Source organism: Pseudophryne corroboree, chromosome 7 (assembly GCF_028390025.1).
Source record: "Pseudophryne corroboree isolate aPseCor3 chromosome 7, aPseCor3.hap2, whole genome shotgun sequence".
NCBI lineage: Eukaryota > Metazoa > Chordata > Amphibia > Anura > Myobatrachidae > Pseudophryne > Pseudophryne corroboree.
In genome coordinates, this window is record NC_086450.1 from 142,373,508 (window position 1) to 142,383,769 (window position 10,262).

A 10,262-nucleotide genomic window follows, 5' to 3' on the forward strand; every position below is an offset into this window, starting at 1 on the left:
CGCGCATGCTTTTTCGTTTTATAGCTATGGGGAAAGGGGGGGGGGGGGGGCACTTTTTTTTTATGTCAATGGGGGGGGGGGGGTAGGGGTGCATTTTGAAATCTCGCACTGGGAGCCAAATTGGCTAGAAACGGCCCTGAGTCATAGGTAAACAAACAGCTCACATTCAACCCATTATATTTTTTGTCATCCAGGCATGAAGCCTGAAGACTTTACCTTTTGCTTAGTTACCACACATTCTCACTTAGATTCAAGTCTGCAAAGCTGTAACTAAACTTTTTGGTGCCCTGTGCCAGAGAGAGAATTGGCGCCCACCCCATTCTTCCAATAGGGACATAAGGCGAATACCTCCTGGGGAAAGGGCATGACAAGATTGTTTATATATGTGTGTGTGTATTATTTACATATAAATAATACACACACATTTATAGACCACTGTGAGAAAATGGATTTGGACACAAATCTTCTTTATACCACATTTGTGCACTTAACTTGAGAGCATGTTGTTATTCAGTTATAATACCTGTTATTAAATAACATATTTCAATATATTGCCATACCCAGGATCCAAACCCATAACCTGTTGCATTCTAATCAAATGCCCTACTCATTCAGCTATTTGATCCTGCATAAAAACTAAGAACACTATATGAAGCTACTGGTACGTTGTAAAAAAAAAAAAAAAAAATCAGCATTGTAATCGAGCATTTGGTGTGCAGCCTCACATCCAATCCCTTGCAGCCACACAATACATAGATCTGCTCAGCCGCAATGCTGATCATTTTTTCACAAAGTACAAGGTAAGCTTCAAATAGAATTATCTAGCTTAGAATTATATACCTTTCTATGCAAGGGCACATAGCTCAATGAATAGATTGTCTGACTGCAATGCCACAGGCAATGGGTTAGAATCCTGGGTATGTCAGCATCTTGAAATGTAATACAGGACAGTGTGACTGATAAAGAAATCTCAAGTTAAATTGATGAATGTTGTATAGGTAAGAGCGACAGAAGGGGTCAGGTTAGGAGACATGGGCGGTCAGGAGATGCCTGGCTTCAAAAAGGGGGGAAACTGCAAGTGAAAGTAATTAAAACAGATAACTGGCAAGTGCCGCCAACAGTTCTCCCTACCCTGCAGCGCTATGTGCGGTGCCCCCTCTGCACACACCTAGTTACTGCCCTGCAAGTCAGTCCTGGTGTCTTTTCCCTGTTGTCAGTAATCACCACTAATCCTATATTTTCCTATAGTGGGAACAGCTCCTGTGAGCCGGCTGGCGCATTGTTAGCAGTCGGTATTCCAGCATCTGCTTCCCCTCATGGCCATTGGACTGCTCCTCATATCAGTCATACTCAGAGTTGATCGCAGCAGCAAATTTGTTAGCAGTTGGGCAAAACCATGGGGGTCATTCCGAGTTGATCGCTCACTAGCTGTTTTTAGCAGCCGTGCGAACACATAGTCGCTGCCCACTGGGGAGTGTATTTTAGCTTTGCAAGTGTGTGAACGCTTGTGCAGCCAAGCAGTACAAAAACAGTTTTTGCAGTTTCTGAGTAGGTCTGAACTTACTCAGCCGCTGCGATCACTTCAGCCTGTCCGGTCCCAGAATTGACGTCAGACACCCGCCCTGCAAACGCTTGGACATGCCTGCGTTTTTCCAACCACTCCCAGAAAACGGTCAGTTGACACCCATGAACACACTCTTTCCGTCAATCTCCTTGCGATCAGCTGTGCGAATGGATTTTTCTTTAAATCTATCGCACAGCAACGATCCATTTGTACCCGTACGACGCACCTCCGCATTGCGGTGCATATGCAGGCGCAGTATTGACCTGATCACTGCGCTGTGAAAAACGGCAGCGTGCGATCAGGTCGGAATGACCCCCCATCTGCACTGCAGGTGCGGCAGATATAACATTTGCAGAGAGAGTTAGATTTGGGTGGGTTATTTTGTTTCTGTGCAGGGTAAATACTGGCTGCTTTATTTTTACACTGCAATTTAAATTTCAGTTTGAACACATACCACCCAAATCTAAAGGTGGGTACACACTGATAGATATATCTGCCGATCAATTGATCGGCAGATATATCTATGGACGCATACACACTGCCCGATCCGTCGGGGACTGACATCATGAACTGGGCGGGCGTGTACACGCAGGGCGTGTTTGTGACGTCAAATCTGGAATTGAACAGTCTGAAGTCATCGCAAGCTAGGAGTAGGTCTGGAGCTACTCTGAAACTGCACAATTTTTTTTTGTAGACGCTCTGCGATCCTTTCGTTCGCACTTCTGCTAAGCTAAAATACACTCCCAGAGGGCGGCGGCTTAGCGTTTGCATGACTGCTAAAAACTGCTAGCGAGCGATCAACTCGGAATGACCCCCATGGTTTTGCCCAACTGCTAACAAATTTGCTGCTACAATCAACTCTGAATTAGGCCCACTGTCCCAACATCAGTTGTAAGATGGCAGTGCTGGAGGAAACCTGGTCAGACATTGAGGTGCGTCTAAAGGGCACATCAGCAGCTGAAAATCATCGCCAACTTGTTGAGGTGTATGGAGATGATGTCATGTCCCAGAAACAGGTTTGGGTTTATGCATTTATGCATTTTGGAGTTTGCTTGCAGTGGCATATCTATAGTTGATGCAGCGTGTGTGGTGCACATGGGCCCCTGAGTCCAGGGGGCCCACACTGCACACCCTGCACCCATTTTTTTTCATTACTTACCTCTCCAAAGTCCCCCTGCTGCTGCACAAATCCCCAGGAAAATGGTGCAGCAGCCATTTTCCCGGTGTTTCACACATGCGCAGTAGTAAAATCACTGGGAAAATGCCCATTGCACCATTTCCCCAGAGACCTGTGTATGTGCACTAGACTCTGGGCAATGCTATGGTCTCCTAGTGACCCTAGTGCATAGAGTCTCTGGCCTGCTGGCTAGAGAGTAGGGGCCCAGACATAAACTGCACATGGGCCACCTCTTCTCTTAATATGTACATTTATGCCGGTCCTATTCTGATTCGGACAGAACTTGGCTGGGAGGGGGGGGGGGGGGTTACAAGCCCACAGAACCATTCTAACTCGTGGGAATGTCATGGGAGTTTTGTGGGTGTGTATCTAAAGCTCTGTTCGATCCGGTGGGTGGTCTAAGTTCCTGCTCGCAGACACATGAACCCCCTCCCCCATTTTCCCTTAAAGGTTCTCGCTTTAGCATAAGGTAGTACATCAGGCTTATGTGGCTGTCAGCAACTACAACTACTTTGCGTGCAGCCCAGAATCAGCCCCATCTGTGACTTTTCATTAGAGTACAAGACCATAAAACATTGCTCTTCTTCTAATTTTCTTTCGGTGAGGTCTATTTATTCATGTAGCAATGGCATGAAAGGCAATGGAGGAAGACTCATATGAAGCATACCCAGGGACAGACTGGCCAACAGGGGTACCAGGAAAACCACCGGTAGGCCCCACTGCCTGAGGGAACACTCCTTCCTCTAAGGATCAGGCTCCAGACTGTGCACTTGTATTATACATGGAAGATATGTTGCATTACACTGCACTAAACTATTGTGTATTTCAAGCCTCTGTGGGGCTGGCCACACCCCCTTTGTAGGCTGACCACACCCCTAAGTATGGGCCCCTATAACTGCATTCCACCGGTGGGCCCTTTATGCCCCAGTCCGACACTGAGCATACCAATACACAAACACCTGGAATACATTCCTGTTAAGTGAGTTAATGACAACAAACTCACCTTTCCATGTGGTGGAGATGTTTTGCAAACTAGCAATGTCTGCAAACCAATGCAACTTTCTCCCAGTCAAGATGCAAAGAGTTTGTGACTGAATTCTTATAAAACAGAAGTTCTTATGATAGGAGTTCAGCATCAAAGAACAAGACTGCAGCTTTGCCAATCAACTAGACTTTCCTTGGGGATTTACAGTTGCAAAACACTGACCATGGCCAATATTTACTAAGAATTCGAGTTTGTCCGATTTGTGTTTTTTTATCTAAGTCCCAATCCGGGAATTCACTAAGTACCGATCTCGGCAGTGTTTGGACTATTCGTAATGGTTTGATTTGCAAAGTTCCGAAATACGAATGAATAGACCATCGGTCAAACGCGGCTGTTATTTCATACAATACGGGAATTCACTATTCATTCGTATTTGGGTGTTAGTTTCTGAGTGCTCAATTGCGGTCGTATTTTTTTGCGAATCGGTAAAAAAAGCGGCAAAAAAATAGACCTGCTTTTTTCAATCATGTTTACATGTGTTGCAACTCAAAAATCAATCACACCTGAATTAGGATGCCTATAAAAGGATGTTAGTCTCATTTCAATACACCTACACTCAGAAATGGCAGCAGGACTGTGGGCCAGTGATCTTTTGTGTGCTGTGGGATTCCTCAGACTCAGACATCAGCCTGTAAGTACCCAGGGCCAAGAAACTGAACATGGTCAGCAGGTTGTACAGGTTCTGCGGAGGCTGCGCAGGCCTCGGTTTTTTAGGAGGCATTTAAACTTGAACGCATTGTCCGATGATTAGGTCATACAGATGTTCCGTCTAAATGGTAACAACATTTTCCGTCTGTATGACCTTGTCAAACTGGGCCTAGACCCTGAGACACCACGCTCTCGCTCTGTCTCAGGCCTGCACAAACTCCTGGCTGTGTTGCACTTTATGGCTACTGGCAGCTTTCAGGCTGTGTCTGGGGATGTCATAGGAATCTCACAGCCCTCATTTTCCAGAATCTTAACACAGGTGATGTATACCTAACTACCTCTTCTGTTTTTTGTTTGTTTTAATTTCTCGGTGGCCAGTTCTGTCCTAAAATCTCATGTTTATTGTTCTTTAAAATATACACACAGGTGTTGGCTGTTTTTCAGCCCCACATCGAGGCCTCAATCTGCTTCCCTACCCAGGAGTCTCAGTGGCATGCCGTCAGGGTAGATTTCTATGAGCTGGCTGGCATGCCCAATGTGCTTGGAGCCATAGATTGCACACACATTCAGCTGAGACCACCTAGGGGCAGGCAGCACATATATACTAATCGCCATTTCGAACACTCCACAAATGTGCAGGTGGTTTGTGATGCTAATCTCAAAATAATGAATGTTGTTGCTGGTTACCCTGGGGGCTGCCATGACTCCTTCATCCTCAGTCAGTCATCCCTCTTTGATAAGTTTGAGGATGGACAAATGCCAGATGGATGGCTGCTGGGTATGTAATTTGATATGTGTAGGCCTGCGTATACTTTGTCCAAATACAGGTGCAGATGTATTAACCTGTAGAAGGCATAAGAAAGTGAGAAACCAGTGATATGTGCAAGGTGATAAAGGCACCAGCCAATCAGCTCCAATATGTAAATGAACATTTAGGAACAGATTGTCTGCTGCCTTTATCACCTTGCACATATCACTGGTTTATCACTTCCTTATGCCCTGTACAGGTTAATACATCTGCCCCACAGTGTGTTACTTATGTGTTGCTGTATCTTAACATGAATCACGTTACTATATCTGTCTTTTAGGTGATGGAGGATATGGCTGTTTCTCTTGGCTTCTAACTCCATTGTCCCGACCTGATACCCCTGCTGAAAACAATTACAATAATGCACATAAGTCCACGCGGAATGTGATAGAAAGATGTTTTGGTGTGCTGAAATCTAGGTTTCGGTGTCTGGATAAGTCTGGTGGCCTTTTGTTGTATAGTCCCTCCAAGGTGACTCAAATTGTGTTCTGCTGCTGCTTTCTTCATAACATGTGTTTGCAACTACATCTGCCACATGTCGAGGAGGAGGAGGAGGAGGAGGAAGAAAGCAGCCAGCAAGCAGAGTAATTAGAGACATCTGGTGATACTTGGAGTACAGATGTAGGGAGGCAGGTTAGGCAAGAGCTCATCACTCGCTATTTCTAAGGTAAGTTTGGCTTGCTTATTTCATTTGTTGTGTAATCATAAATAGATGTTTTGCCATTTTTATTGGCAAAACCATTACTCAGAATGTGTCTGTCTCCTTGACACATACAAACATACCCTCGCTTTATGCAAAACAAATGTCGCATGTGTATTGTGTGTATTTTAAAACTCAAAACAACAGATTATGAGTGGCATGCATTAAGTCTGGATAAGTGATCATAAACTTGCAGTGCTAATTTATTACAAGCACACATAGGCCCTCATTCCGAGTTGTTCGCTCGCAAGCTGCTTTTAGCAGCATTGCACACGCTAAGCCGCCGCCTACTGGGAGTGAATCTTAGCTTAATAAAATTGCGAATGAAAGATTCGCAATATTGCAAAAAGATTTATCTGTGCAGTTTCTGAGTAGCTCGAGACTTACTCTTCCAGTGCGATCAGTTTAGTGCTTGTCGTTTCTGGTTTGACGTCACAAACACACCCAGCGTTCGCCCAGGCACTCCCCCGTTTCTTCAGCCACTGACGCGTTTTTCCCAGAAACGGTAGCGTTTTTTCACACACTCCCATAAAACGGCCAGTTTCCGCCCAGAAACACCCACTTCCTGTCAATCACACTCCGATCACCAGAACAAAGAAAAAACCTCGTAATGCCGTGAGTAAATTACCAAACTTCATTGCAAATTTACTTGGCGCAGTCGCAGTGCAAACATTGCGCATGCGCAATTAGCGGAAAATCGCTGCGATGCGAAGAAAATTACCGAGCGAACAACTCGGAATGAGGGCCATAATCCATTTAGTATTTTACTTTATCATTGTGTGTAACATCCTAATGCACAGGTTCACAAACTCGGCCCTCAGGACCACACACAGTGCATGTTTTTCACGTAACCCAGTAGAAGCACAGGTGTATGAATTACTCACAGACATATGTTAAAAGGTTCACAGGTGGAGCTAATTATGTCACTTGTGATTCTGTGAGTAGACCTGCAAAACATGAACTGTGTGGGGTCCTGAGGGCCGAGTTTGAGAACCTGTGTTCCCAAAAAACACTCCTCAACATATAATATGTTAGCCTTGAGGAATACATGTGTCCCTATGTGTGATGCTCCATCATATTTAAGGGACACAAACTTACTGTAATCAGAAATAATTTATTTCCTAATGTTTGCTGCAGTAAACTTGCTGATGTGTAAGTAAATACACAGTTTGCCACATATATACATTATTATACACATTCTTTGCTTTTTGGTTAAAAAGTTCTAATTTGTTGGTTTCTGCATCATGTGTAATAACATTCTTACTAATTTTTAACACACACAAACATGTCCCAACAATACTGACATTCATTTTGTCAATGTTTTAAAAAAAATTCAATGCCAACATATTAAAAGCTTTTTACGCAACTCAATTGTGTTCTTCTTGTAATGTTGTATAGAGAAGAAAGGTACAATAGTTATCAATAACATTGTAATTTGGATTGTATGCAGGATATGAGAATGATTGGAATCTAGAAAAAGTAATGATTAGAAAAAAATCAAGTGGTCTGTTTACTTCCAGCTAAAGACATTCTGCCTGGCTGCCAATTATTGTGTCTGCAGGATATGAGAATGATTGGAATCTAGAAAGAGTAATGATTAGAAAAAAATCAAGTGGTCTGTTTACTTCCTGCTAACATGTATGTGCGGCTTCATCAACATTTCCCTCCTCCAATACCAAAAAAAATGGTAAAGAATAAATGTGCGTACAAATTTTATGTTGTTGTTTGTACCACTTATAATTAATGATGTTGTATAAATTGTCAAGGAGCTAAGTGTTATATATTTTTTGCCAAACATACACTTACTAACTATTTCGAGTTACTTATCACAAATGTCTAACTTGTATTTTTTTCACGTTTTTTTTTTGGTGGCTGCTTGTCCTGCCCTTTGCCTTTAGCACTGTCATGTTGTCGTGCTCTGGTGGAGCGTCTTGGTGGTGATGAGACTGGCGTGATATTTGGAGTAGTCGTACCAGAACTGCTGCTTGTTTGCTGTTGGTGCATGCATCTGAGTGTTTCATTCAGGTTAGTGAGGGTTGCATTGAGTTCACGTGTAGCAGCATTTTGATTGTCTACAATTCGGAATAAACTTCATTAATCTTTTGATTGTTTTGAAAAATGTTCATATAACTTTGCTGTTGTCTGTGCTGTTCTTCCATTAGTCTGTGCTGTTCTTCCATTATGCGCTGTAAGTTGCCCATAACCTGTGTATTGTCTGTACGCATGAGTTCCATGGTATTGCCAATTCTGGTTGTTTGTTCATTTTGTCTACTCAGATTTCTTGATATTCTTCTGAGGTGACATGGTAGGCTTGCAAACATTTGTGTCTGCCTATGCAGGCAATCTTCATTAGTGGCCTGCTGTCTAGCCCAAATGGTCCAAAACACCTGATCAGGGCCTTGTGTTACTGGTGTTGTTGGGCTGTGTTATAGTGGTGGTGTGCTTTGCTGTGGTGGTGTACTCACAGGTGCTGGGGGGCCCATTCCTTGCCTTAATGGCTGCATTTCTAAGATGTTTGTCTTCTCCATGTCACTGTGTTGCTGTTGTTGTGGAGGGATGCTGTTCCCAGGACTAGAAGCTGAAATGTTAAACAAATCTCCATTAGCTATCCATATGTTTGAGAAATGTAAACAAATCACTACACATGGAACACATGTCATTCACTGTTGCTTTCAAATATTCTGCCTAGCAACACCATCACTCATAACTTAAATACATACATATGCCTGTTTGTGGCAAATGTGTCTGGTTACTTAATTGTGAAAGCAAACACTTTAGTTTTATTGTAGCTCACACATACTCCACCATAAAAACACATTGGAATCCATAATGTGTTACCTTATAGCTTTGATCAAAAAAAAAAATAGTAATGTTTTTATATGTATTTTGCAATGTTACCTCAAACACACATGTGAAATTTTGAAAAAAAAAACGTACTTTTTTCTTAAAAAAAACATGCTTTTTTGTTGCAGCATCTTACACACAATGTCATACTGTATGGCTCAAGTGGACATACATATCTTTACTGGATGTGGACAAGGCCATTTAGCTTGGATTCCATTTCAGGTTTTACTTACTGCGGTAAGTATCTAAGTTTTTGATGTGTTTTGACTTAATGCGGTTAAGAAAAATTTGGATTACGTCCTGAAATTTGTATCATTTATTTCAGTTTGATACTCACAATCAAGATGAGGGGAGTGTGGATGACGTCTTGGAGGTGTGTCCAAAATTTGGAGTGGGGGGACAGAACATACGGACGATAATCTTCGTGACGGGGTAGCCTGCTGTGGTTGGCCCGGGACATACGACCTTGCTTTCTTTTCGGCCACAGGTTTTTTGTGGTGATGTCTTACAGAAGTCCCACTTCTGCTGCTCCATACTTCTTTTGATGGACCTATTAATGAAAGTGCAATTTTGTTATGGCCATTCCTTTACAAACATACCCTATACTACAATGGACACTTTACCTGCTTCCGCAGCGTCATCATCATCATCAGATGTGATAGGAGTTACTGGCCGACGAGTAGTACTGTTTTTTTTAAACACTGTATAAAAAAATATATGCTATTGTTGATACATCCACCCATTATGCTTATAAACATTTATTCTTTAAGAAATGCTTGCTTTATTTCTAATAAAAACATAAGGACCGGAAACAAAAAAAACTATACATAAAACAATAAACATTTTCCAATAGACATATGCACTATGGAAAAATCAACACAGGAAAACACGTACAGGATACTGACATAGGCCACAAGTAAAAAAAAACAAAAAAAAAACATTACCAACCAAAAACACACACATCTTCTTTTTGTATTGAAAGGAAAAATATTACAGATGCAATATATAAATTGCTCTGTGATGTGGCACTCCAAACACACATTACCACTATATGAGCCAAACCAAAATGTATAAATATTTTAAAAATTACACTGCAGTGTGGTGTCACGGTACAAATACAAACTAAAAATTATCAAAGAAATAGTGGTATTTTGTTAAAATATATTACATTATCTAATAATGACATTACACATGTAAGTGGTTTCCAAACCACTTTCCACTACTCCAGCCTCTAACATGACAACCACTGTTTTTTAAACATTGCACATGGATCACTTAAATATAAAACATAGGCCCTCATTCCGAGTTGATCGGTCGGTATTTTTCATCGCATCGCAATGAAAATCCGCTTAGTACGCATGCGCAATATTCGCACTGCGACTGCGCCAAGTAATTTAACAATGAAGATAGTATTTTTACTCACGGCTTTTTCATCGCTCCGGCGATCGTAATGTGATTGACAGGAAATGGGTGTTA

The 10,262-nt window shown here is 42.2% G+C and overlaps 1 long non-coding RNA gene across 1 annotated transcript; it reads right to left on the reverse strand.

The window, feature by feature from the left end:
• Positions 1-8,463: 8,463 nt before the first annotated feature.
• Positions 8,464-9,468, reverse strand: LOC134943462 (uncharacterized). Its single transcript, XR_010181551.1, has 3 exons — positions 9,410-9,468; positions 9,124-9,336; positions 8,464-8,520 (listed from the first exon to the last, which is right to left on the reverse strand). It is a non-coding gene; the product is annotated as an uncharacterized LOC134943462 (long non-coding RNA).
• Positions 9,469-10,262: the final 794 nt, after the last annotated feature.